Source organism: Lycium barbarum, chromosome 6 (assembly GCF_019175385.1).
Source record: "Lycium barbarum isolate Lr01 chromosome 6, ASM1917538v2, whole genome shotgun sequence".
NCBI classification, from domain to species: Eukaryota; Viridiplantae; Streptophyta; class Magnoliopsida; order Solanales; family Solanaceae; genus Lycium; species Lycium barbarum.
In genome coordinates this window covers 79,512,803-79,525,602 of record NC_083342.1, presented here as the reverse complement: position 1 = coordinate 79,525,602, position 12,800 = coordinate 79,512,803, and positions in this window count along the sequence as shown.

Genomic DNA, 12,800 nt, shown 5'->3' with positions numbered 1-12,800 from the left:
AAAGTTTCTGGTTCTGCTTAAGGTTAAAGACGACCACGAGGGACGGTCCGTAAACTGAAATACGGACCGTAAACCTCCATGGACGACCACTGTTCACCCCAGCACAGATTTTCAGTTCATTAAATATAAGGACCAAGACTTGTTTTATTTCATTTCTACACTACACCACTTCTCTCTAGAATCATCTCTCTACATTTATTTCATAAGTTTTCAAAGACTATAAGCCACCAACAACATAAACAAGTGAATCAAGTGTAAGCAAGCCATTAAATACCTTTCAAGTTAAGAAATGCAAATGGAGAAAAACTAAGGTTTTACTCAAAGTGAAGTATTATCAATCAAACCTTGTTCCTACAACTTCTAAGGTAAGATTCATGATTTTTACATGATGTTTAAGGTATTGAAGAGTTGAAATACATGGATTGTAGAAAACATGGTCAAGTAGGTCATGAATGATGAATAGTGGCATTTTGAGGAATAGTTTGAATTGAATCATGAATGTTGTTGTGTTGTGATATGAATGCATTATAAATGGTATTAAGATCATGAACTAGACACTTTAGACGAATGGACGAAGTTGGATGTTATGACCATGAATATGGGTGAATTAGAGGCAAATTAAGGAGTCTAAATAATGTGGATAATGTGAATGACTAATGGCCATTGTTATGATACTAATGAAGGTATAGACGCTAGCATTGGAAGGAAGCGTGCAAGTGTAGAATAGTCCGACGAAAAGGTATGTAAGGCTAACCCTTCTTTCATAAGGCATGGTTCCTTGGCCAAACTCTTAAATCCTTTATATGAGTATATTGTATTCAAGTGACTGACACTCCGGGCTCATAAGCTCACGACCCTCGATACGTGCTACGAATGTACTACGCATCCTATTGACGAGTAAGCATAAGATAGAGATGTAGCGAAAACGATGATGATAGTGATGACGATGTTGATAATAATGATGCTAAAGGTGCCTACGGGCTATTATATTCACATGTGCCTATGAAGGGCTATAATGACACCTCGAGCTTATAATGCCGGGTAGAATATATGTATATGGATGTATATATATATATATGTATGTATATGATTACGTAACGCGCGCACACATCTGCAGATGGTACGGATAACCCTGAAGCCTTGGTAGGGCCAGGTAGAAATAACATTGAGCCTTGGTTGGCCAAGTACGTATGAAACACCGAACCTTATGGTCGGGTACGCTATGTATGTATATAAGTGTATGGCTATGTATATAATATGAATATGAATGTGAAAAGACTATGTATACGAATACGAGCCCTATTATGAAATACGCATGAGAAATGGAAAGTTCCTATGAAAGGCAGGTAAGTGCCATGATGATGATATTATTGTCTTCCCTCCTATGCCACTTCATATATTGTCTATGATGCTTCTACATTTATGTTGATCATGTTTTACATACTCAGTACATTCTTCGTACTGACGTCCTTTTGTTTGTGGACGCTGCGTCATGCCCGCAGGTGCACAGGAAGACAGACTTGATCCATAGCTGCTTATTCAGAGATTACATAGCGGAGCTCCATTTCCTTCGGAGCCATAACTTTTGGGTACTTATTCTTTTGTGTATAATTATGGACATAGTGGGGTTCTGTCCTGCTCATGTGATATGTTATACTCTTCCTAGAGGCTCGTAGTCATGTGTATATGGTTAGACATGTCCGGCCTTGTCGGCCTATGTTTTGTATATCATTTTGTCGGCCACGTTGGCCCACGTACATTGATGTGGCATAGATGCCTATGGTGATATAAATGTTCCGTTGTCCAAATGGGACTAGTTGACGAATGAATGGAAATGTATGTATAATTATGTGGCTCACCTAGATGTAAGTATAAGAGTAAGCTAAGAGGGTGCTCGGGTGGGTTAGCACCGGGTGCTCGTCGCAGCCCCGAGTCGGGTCGTGACAAAAGTGGTATCAGAGCAGTTCAGTCCTAGGGTGTGTCTACGAGCCGTGTCTAGTAGAGTCTTGGTTACGGGTGTGTTGCGCGCCACACTTATAGACAAGGAGCTGCGGACATTTTAGGAATATATGACCTTCTTTCTTCATAAGAATCGTGCGATAGAGCTATGATGTAGGAAATTCTTGCTCCTAAATCGTGTGTTGTGTATTTCAGAGATGCCTAAAAAAAAAAGGCTACAGCAGCCCAAAAGGGCAAGACGGTGGCAGAGAAGCGGGCTAAGAAAGCACCGCCACCGGTAGTACAGTGCCTATTACTGAGGAGCGTGAGGGAGCCTCAGCCCCATCTCCAACACCTCCAGCTCCTCCACTAGATGCTTCGGGCCAAGATGTGAAAGAGGCCATTAATTTGTTGACCCAGTTGGTTGTGGCCCAGGCTCAGAGGCAAGGTTCAGGGTATGGTGATAGGGCTGTTAGTGCAAGGGCCCGTGATTTTATTACTTTGAACCCCGCCGAATTCTTTGGGTCAAAGCCGGAGGAGGATCCCCCGGACTTTATTGATGGTATGATAAGGTCGCTCCGGTTAATACATGCTTCAGACACTGAGTCGGTAGAGCTAGCGTCGTATAGGTTGAGGGATGTCTCAATCCAGTGGTATACAGTTTGGATGGCTTCACGGGGATCCAATGCACCTCCCCCGGTATGGCAAGAGTTTGTTGATGCTTTTCTCCGTCACTATATGGCCTCCAGAAGTTCGGCGAGCAAGGGCCGATAAATTCTTGAATTTGAGGCAAGGTAGCATGAGTGCTACAGAGTATAGTCTCCGCTTCAACTCCTTGGCCAGGTATCTTCGGCCATGGTAGCGGATATGGGCGATCGGGTGCACCGGTTCGTGAAAGGCCTAGGGCCACACTTAATGGATAAATGCTTGACTGCGTCCCTCCAGGATAGCATGGTTATTGCACGCATTTAGGCACATGCTCAGGAATTAGAAGAACACCTACAGCAGCGGAGAAATGAACGTGAGCAAGACAGGGGACATAGCAAGAGGGCTAGACCTTCGGGTTCGATAAGTGAGTCCAGGGGCGGGCACAGACAACAGTTCCCCAGGAATTCAGGCTATCCTACGATCAGTACACCTCCACAGTTTACGGGGCAGAGAATTGACAGATCTACTCATTCCGGGCCGAGTCAGGGTTACTCGGGGTCTCAGTTTAGAGATGATTCAAGCCAGTCAAGGCCACCTGTACCACGATGTTCCCAGTGTGAGAAGTTGCATTGGGGTCGATGCCGATTAGGCTCGGATGGTTTCTATTCATGTGGTCAACCAGGCCATATCATGCGTGATTGCCCCTCAGTACAGGGTAGAGGTAGGACCCAGCCAGCAGGGTCGGCAGCCGGATCATCAGCATCTGTACGCCCTACGAGGCCAGGTTCACATGCGCCAGTCGGCCATGGTAGAGGTAGAGGCAGAGCTCCCAGTACTAGCGGTCCTCAGCACCGTATTTATGCTTTGGATGGACGCCAAGATCTTGAGTCTTCTCCTGATGTGGTCACAGGTATATTATCGGTACTCTCTCATGATGTATATGCTTTGATTGATCCGGGCTTCACATTATCATATGTTACTCCATATATTGCGGGTCGATTTATAGTCGAGCCGGAGTCGATCAAACCTTTTGAAGTGTCTACGCCCGTTGGCGAATCGGTGATAGCTAGCCGAGTGTATAGAGATTGTGTAGTCGTGATATGTGACCGCCGTACTATAGCTGACTTGCATGAACTAAAGATGGTAGATTTTGATGTCATTATGGGCATGGATTGGTTGGCTTCTTGCTACGCCAATGTCGATTGTAGAATGAAAATGGTTCGCTTCCAGTTTCTGGGAGAACCAGTTTTAGAATGGAAAGGAAATACGGCGTCACCAAAAGGTAGGTTTATTTCCTATCTGAAGGCAAGGAAGATGATCATGAAAGGGTGTATCTATCACTTAGTGCGAGTTCAAGATGTTGAAGCTGAGTCGCCGACTCTTCAGTCAGTTCCAGTAGTGAATGAATTTCCGGATGTGTTCCCGGAAGAGCTTCCAGGCCTTCCTCCCGAGCGGGAGATTGATTTTGCGATTGATGTGTTGCCAGACACTAAACCCATATCTATTCCTCCCTATAGAATGGCGCCCGCAGAACCGAAAGAGTTGAAGGAGCAATTGAAAGACTTGCTTGATAAAGGCTTCATTAGGCCCAGTTCATCCCCGTGGGGAGCCCCTGTATTGTTTGTCCGAAAGAAGGATGGATCCTTGAGAATGTGCATTGATTATCGACAATTAAATAAGGTGACGATTAAGAACAAATATCCTCTTCTGAGGATTGATGATCTATTTGATCAATTGCAAAGTGCCAAGTGGTTTTCAAAGATCGATTTGAGGTCCGGGTATCACCAAGTAAGAGTTAGGGAGAAAGATATCCCTAAGACAGCTTTTAGAACAAGATACGGTCATTTTGAGTTCCGAGTGATGTCGTTTGGGTTAACTAATGCACCGGCAGTGTTTATGGACTTAATGAACAATGTACTCAGGCCTTTTCTGGATCTATTCGTGATTGTATTCATCGATGATATCCTAGTGTATTCTAGATCCGAGGCAGAACATGCGGATCACTTGCGTATTGTCCTTGGAGTTCTTCGAACTCGAGAGTTATTCGCGAAGTTTTCCAAATGCGAGTTTTGGTTGAACTCAGTGGCATTTCTGGGCAACATTGTTGCAGCTGACGGTATTCAAGTGGATAGCCAAAAGATTGAGGCAGTGAAGACTTGGCCAAGGCCCACGACCCCTACGGAGGTTCGTAGCTTTTTGGGCTTAGCAGGTTATTACAAAAGATTTGTTGAGGGTTTCTCTTCTATTTCTGCACCGCTTACAAAGGTGACTCAGAAGTCAGCCAAGTTTCAATGGACAGACGCTTGTGAACGTAGTTTCCAAGAGTTAAAGGGTCGATTGACTTCTGCCCCAGTTCTGACACTTCCAGAAGGATTGGAAGGATACGTTGTTTATCGCGATGCTTCAGGTGTTGGGCTAGGTTGTGTATTGATGCAACATGGCAAGGTGGTTGCGTATGCTTCCAGGCAGTTACAGCAACATGAGCAGAATTATCCTACCCATGACTTAGAATTGGCCGCGGTGGTCCATGCATTAAAGATATGGAGACATTACATATATGGTGTCCACGTGGATATTTATACAGATCATAAGAGTCTCCAGTACATCTTCAAGCAGAAAGAGTTGAATTTGCGGCAACGACGATGGCTAGAGTTGCTAAAAGACTATGATGTTGAAATCCTGTACCACTCCGGAAAGGCAAATGTTGTGGCTGATTCTCTTAGCCGTAGGTCGATGGGAAGTCTAAGTGATGTACGACCAGAAAAGAAAGAGATGGCCCGTGATCTTCAGCAGTTAGCTAGCCTAGGAGTCCGAGTGGTGGACTCAGGTAGCAGCGGAGCTACTATTCAGAATTCAACAGTTTCATCGCTAGTAGCGGAAGTAAAAGAGCGACAATATGAGGATCCCATGCTAATGCAGTACAGAGATACACCCCCTCAGAAGGAGGAGTCATCATTTAATATTTCGGGAGACGGAGTTCTCCGATGTCGAGGCAGCTTATGTGTTCCCGATGTGGTAGGTCTACGTCACCAAATATTGAGGGAAGCTCATTGTTCCCGTAATTCCGTACACCCCAGAGCGACGAAAATGTATCATGATCTTAAGTCGTATATTGGTGGAATGGTATGAAGAAAGATATAGCGGAATTCGTGGCTCAATGTCCTAATTGCCAACAAGTGAAGATTGAACACCAAAAGCCGGGTGGATTATTGCAAGCTATAGAAATCCCGACGTGGAAGTGGGGAGTGATTAATATGGATTTCATTTCAGGCTTACCCCGTTCTCGACGTAAATATGATTCCATATGGGTGATCGTGGATAGACTCACTAAATCAGCTCATTTCTTACCGGTCAGGACGACCTATGTGGCTGAAGATTACGCAAAGCTTTATCTTAAAGAGATAGTGAGACTCCACGGTGTTCCAGTATCTATTATCTCCGATAGGGGAACTCAGTTTACAACCAAGTTTTGGAGGTCTTTCCAAGAGGGTTTAGGGACCCAAGTGCGCCTTAGCACGGCATTTCACCCCCAGACCGATGGGCAAGCTGAACGTACTATTCAGACTCTTGAAGATATGTTACGGGCATGTATGATAGATTTTGGAGGAAATTGGGATGACCATTTGCCACTCATTGAGTTTGCTTACAATAACAGTTATCATTCTAGCATTCAAATGGCACCGTATGAGGCTTTATATGGGCGAAAGTGTAGATCCCCGATTGGGTGGTTTGAAACTGGAGAGGCCAAGTTGATAGGGCCAGATTTGGTCCAGCAAGCTATAGAGAAAGTGAAGCTCATACAAGATCGGTTGTTAGCGGCTCAAAGTCGCCAGAAGTCCTATGCGGATAATCGTCGAAGGGACTTAGAGTTCCAAGTTAAGGATTGGGTATTCTTGAATGTGTCGCCAATGAAAGGCGTTATGAGATTTGGCAAAAAGGGGAAGCTCAGTCCCCGGTATATCGGACCCTATGAGATTGTGCGCAAAATAGGCAAAGTGGCCTATGAGCTAGATCTTCCTCCAGATTTGGAGTCAGTCCATCCAGTATTTCATGTCTCGATGCTTCGGAAGTGTGTTGGAGATCCTACGAGGATCGTCCCAGTGAATGATATTCAAGTGACAGAAAAGTTAACTTATGATGAAATACCCATTGCCATATTAGATAGGCAAGTACGGAGGCTTAGAAACAAAGAAGTGGCCTCAATTAAAGTTCTGTGGAGAAATAACAATCGAGAGGAAATGACATGGGAAGCGGAAGAGAATATGCGATCAAAATACCCACATTTATTTCAGCCATTGGGAGAAGTCCAAGATGAGACGTCGAGATCATGAGGTATGTATGATTCCCTTTTATACATTCAGGTCGTGTGTGGCCAAATTTCTAGTGTTGTTGTATTATTGCCCTGTGAGGCATTGTTATTGTGGGTTGCTGTGACAGGGTGGTAGTGCCACATTACAGAGGAAACTCTGGCGAAATTTTTATAGAATTCCCCAAGCCTTTAACATTCGAGGACGAATGTTCCTAAGGGGGGTAGAATGTTACACCTCGGAAAATTTCCCGTTGATACGCAACTGAACGAACTAGTGATGTGTGCGAGGAGTGCGAGTGTATAATGTTTCATGAGCAATGTGCGTAAATGGACGAGAATGATTAGAATGAAAAGTCAAGAAATGTGAAAAGTTGAAAGTTGGCAAAACTGCCCAGTGGTCGTAAAATGCAAAATACGGACCGTAAAATGGAATACGGTCCGTAAACTGGGTCGTAAACTGCCATTCAAGGCTTCAAATTTCTGCCCAGTTGAGAAGTGGTAAAATACGACCTGGTGGACGGACCGTAAAGTGATTTACGGCCCGTAAACCATGGTCGTAAATCACCATGCATGCAGCCAAAGTTTCTGGTTCTTCTTAAGGTTAAAGACGACCACGAGGGACGGTCCGTAAACTGAAATACGGACCGTAAACCTCCATGGACGACCACTGTTCACCCCAGCACAGATTTTCAGTTCATTAAATATAAGGACCAAGACTTGTTTTATTTCATTTCTACACTACACCACTTCTCTCTAGAATCATCTCTCTACATTTATTTCATAAGTTTTCAAGGACTATAAGCCACCAACAACATAAAAAAGTGAATCAAGTGTAAGCAAGCCATTAAATACCATTCAAGTCAAGAAATGCAAATGGACAAAAACTAGGGTTTTGCTCAAAGTGGAGTATTATTAACCAAAGCTTGTTCCTACAACTTCTAAGGTAAGATTCATGATTTTTACATGATGTTTAAGGTATTGAAGAGTTGAAATACATGGATTGTAGAAAATATGGTCAAGTAGGTCATGAATGATGAATAGTGGCATTTTGAGGAATAGTTTGAATTGAATCATGAATGTTGTTGTGTTGTGATATGAATGCATTATAAATGGTATTAAGATCATGAACTATACAATTTAGACAAATGGACGAAGTTGGATGTTATGATCATAAATATGGGTGAATTAGAGGAAAATTAAGGAGTCTAAATAATGTGGATAACGTGAATGACTAATGGTCATTGTTATGATACTAATGAAGGTATAGATGCTAGCATTGGAAGGAAGCGTGCAAGTGTAGAATAGTCCGACGAAAAGGTATGTAAGGCTAACCCTTCTTTCATAAGGCATGGTTCCTTGGCCAAACTCTTAAATCCTCTATATGAGTATGTTGTATTCAAATGACTGACACTCCGGGCTCATAAGCTCACGACCCTCGATACGTGCTACGAATGTACTACGCACCCCATTGATGAGTAAGCATAAGATAGAGATGTAGCGAAAACGATGATGATAGTGATGACGATGATGATAATAATGATGCTAAAGGTGCCTACGGGCTATTATATTCACATGTGCCTATAAAGGGCTATAATGACACCCCGAGCTTATAATGCCGGGTAGAATATATGTATATGGATGTATATATATATATGTATGTATATGATTACGTAACGCGCGCACACATCTGCAGATGGTACGGATAACCCTGAAGCCTTGGTAGGGCCAGGTAGAAATAACATTGAGCCTTGGTTGGCCAAGTACGTATGAAACACCAAACCTTATGGTCGGGTACGCTATGTATGTATATAAGTGTATGGCTATGTATATAATATGAATATGAATGTGAAAAGACTATGTATACGAATACGAGCCCTATTATGAAATACGCATGAGAAATGGAAAGTTCCTATGAAAGGCAGGTAAGTGCCATGATGATGATATTATTGTCTTCCCTCCTATTCCACTTCATATATTGTCTATGATGCTTCTACATTGATGTTGATCATGTTTTACATACTCAGTACATTCTTCGTACTGACGTCCTTTTGTTTGTGGACACTGCGTCATGCCCGCAGGTGCACAGGGAGACAAACTTGATCCATAGCTGCTTATTCAGAGATTACATAGCGGAGCTCCATTTCCTTCGGAGCCATAGCTTTTGGGTACTTATTCTTTTGTGTATAATTATGGACATAGCGGGGTCCTGTCCCGCTCATGTGATATGTTATACTCTTCCTAGAGGCTCATAGTCATGTGTATATGGTTAGACATGTCCGGCCTTGTCGGCCTATGTTTTGTATATCATTTTGTCGGCCACGTTGGCCCACGTACATTGATGTGGCATAGATGCCTATGGTGATATAAATGTATCGTTGTCCAAATGAGACTAGTTGACGAATGAATGGAAATGTATGTATAATTATGTGGCTCACCTAGAAGTAAGTATAAGAGTAAGCTAAGAGGGTGCTCGGGTGGGTTAGCACCGGGTGCTCGTCGCGGCCCCGAGTCGGGTCTTGACACAGTTGCTAGATTTAGTGATTTTTTCGGATTTGGTAGTAATTTTAGTGGTGGTGGATTGAGTGGTAGAAGATTTACTAATGTTGGTGCCGGTACCTCTAAGGTGCCCTCATGTGTTTGTGAGTGCACCATTTGCAAGGACAAAATGGATAATTTGATTAGAAAGGTGGAGGAATTGGTGCAGGCCCAAGAAGCCACAAACACTTCTATGCAGAGGTTGATATCCAAGAACGGTATCAATCCATCAAAGAATATTTCCTCACCTTATACTCCTGTTCATGTTCGGAGGAGGCGCAAAGCAATTGCCAAGGCACTTGAGACTCCTCTTCTTGATGTTAAGCCAAAAGTACTAAAGAAGGTGGACATTTTCAAGCCTGTACATGCCCAAAGAAAGAAAAAGGTTAAGACTGCAATCAAGCCCAAAAAGAGTGGGAAAACCATGTACTTAATGCATGAATTTGGAGCAGCAGACTTCAAGGCTTTGACAAGCATGGAAATTTGGTGGGAGGATTAGGTAAATTTCAACACTTGTATATATCTATCTAATTCAGTATGTTGTTGCAACAAGTAGATAATCTGTTGCAACAAGTTAACTAGTTGTTGCAACAGTTCCTTTATTTTGTTGAATCTGTTGCAGCAAGTTAACTAGCTGTTGCAACAAGTAGATAATCTGTTGAATCTGTTGCAGCAAGTAACTAACTGTTTTACTACTTTTACTTTAGTATGTAGATGAATTCCTAATTCTAATGCATATGAGGAAAATCAATTTCCCTAAGTACTATGATTCTACTGACATAATCTTGGACCTCAACTTTTACAACGGCATGCTCAAGAGGTACGCAGAATTGACAAAAGAGAGTTCAGTTCTGAATGTCGTGCCACTGAAGGTTAGACTTGTTGAATTTAAGTAGGATGATGATATGGTCGATTATTGTAGGGGTGTTAGACCCTACCCGGGTTGCTGCTCGTGGGCTGGTGCAAAGAGGGTTTTAACAGTGATGAATATTAACGTCACACATTTTGTCACTCTCGAGTTCATGATTGAAGAGGGAGTGATAAATGTGTATTACTGCAACGTTCTTGTCTATGAAGAAGATGATTTCTTTTGTTTCATGTAGCCGGTAATGGAATTGTGGACCAAGTTATTAAAACAGAGTGGCATGTTCGCACACTTGCTTGCAAAGTTACTCAATTAATTGTGGAAATTCAATAGGCTAAAGAATCTCCCCCGCAATGTCACTAGTAGGGCATGTGGTTAGTGGTCAATTGCTTTTATGGAGGTTTTGCTTACCGGCACAACTGTGACAAAACCCGAAAGTCTAATCAGCGGCAACTCTGTAGGGAGGATGCAATGGAGATGGGCATTAGGTGTCATTGAAAAGGTGTTAGAGCCCTAAGATGGGCTGATAAACAATTTATTGATTTTGCATTTTTTGGAGCCCAAATATGGCCTGTTGAACAATTTAAGTATATATTAGGTGTTTATTTTATGACATTATGTAATTTAAGTATATATTAGGTGTTCAGTACCTTTCTAAGACATTTTGTTAAGTACATATTAGGTGTTCAGTATTTAAGTTGTGTTCAATACATTATGTTCAGTAGTTTTAAACAAGTCACAAAATCTAACAGCTGTTGAAGAAGTTGCAACAACTGACCTATCTGTTGCAACAAGTTTGTAATCTGTTGCAACATATGCGTAAGTTGTTGCAACAAGTTGGTAATCTGTTACAACAGATTGTTCAGTTGTTGCAACATATGGGTCAGTTGTTGCGACAAATCTAACTGATGTTGAAGAAGTTGCAATAAGTTGATAATCTTTTGCAACAGATACGTAAGTTGTTGCAACAAGTTGTTAATCTGTTGCAACAGATGGTTCAGTTGTTGCAATATATGGGTCAGTTGTTGCAACAAATCTAACTGTTGTTGAAGAAGTTGCAATAAGTCAATAATCTGTTGCAACAAGTTTCGGATCTATTGCAACAGATGAGTCATTTTTTGCAACAAATCTTCCAGTTGTTGAAGAAATTGCAACAACAGACACATCTGTTGCAACAAATTTGTAATCTGTTGCAACATATTGGTTAGTTGTTGCAACAAGTTGATAATATGTTACAATAAGTGCATTATCTGTTGCAACGGATGAGTAACCTGTTTAAACAACTTACATATAGTAAACAATAAATATCATTGATTTTCTTTGTTTACATCTAAATATGGGCGAAAAAAGTAGTTCTCATCAAATTTCTCCAACGATCGCTCGATTTGGGAAGAATACGCTTAGTTGATCATATGTCCCGACTCAGAATACCATCAAATTGGTTAGGAACATATAGTAAAAAATAAATATCATTGGTTTTCTTTGTTTACATCTAAATATGGGCGAATCAAGTAGTTCTCATCAAATTACTCCAACGATAGCTCGATTTAGGAAGAATACGCTTAGTTGATCATATGTCCTGGCTCAGAATACTATCAAATTGGTTAGGAACATATAGTAAACAATAAATATCATTGGTTTTCTTTGTTTACATCTAAATATGGGCGAATCAAGTAGTTCTCATCAATTACTCCAACGATCGCTCGATTTGGGAAGTATACGCTTAGAATTTCCCATCAAATCAATGAAATTACAATCTAATCCATTAAGAATGTTAGTAGATAAATATATTGATCACTAAATATAATTGAATCCCTTTGTTTAACACCAAATATAATTGGCTCCCTCTGTTAATCACTAAACATATGTGACTTATATCCTAGTTGTTGCAGCAATTGCATGATTTGTTGCAACAATTGCATAATCTGTTACAGCAATTTCATGATCTGTTGCAGCAATTACATAATCTGCTGCAGCAATTTCATAATCTGTTGCAGCAGTTGCATAACCTGTTGCAACAAGTACATAATCTGTTGCAGCAATTGCATAATCTGTTGCAGCAGGTAACATAGCTATTGAACAAGTCATATCACTTATTGGATAAAACACAACAAGTTAAGGAGTTTCTGCAACAACTCATTCCATTTGTTTTAAAAACTTAAAACACCAAATAACTTATTGTAACAAGTCATGTCACTTGTTGGAAAACCAAGTTAAGTTAGTTGCTGCAACAAGTCCGATTACTGGTTGGCGAAATCCCAACAAGTTACCCAGCTGTTACAACAGAATTTTTACTTGGTGAAAACTATTCCGAAATTACAAAACCACAGGACATACATTAGTGATTTGAGCAAGATCAACATATCATTTAAACCAATTTCGCTAACAGAAACAACATAAAAATGTCATAAAATCCAATTTCACAAACACAAACAATAGTAATTATTATTACAAGACATTGCAAATTTAACAACTATGGAACAATTCGGTTTGGGCATGTAGTTT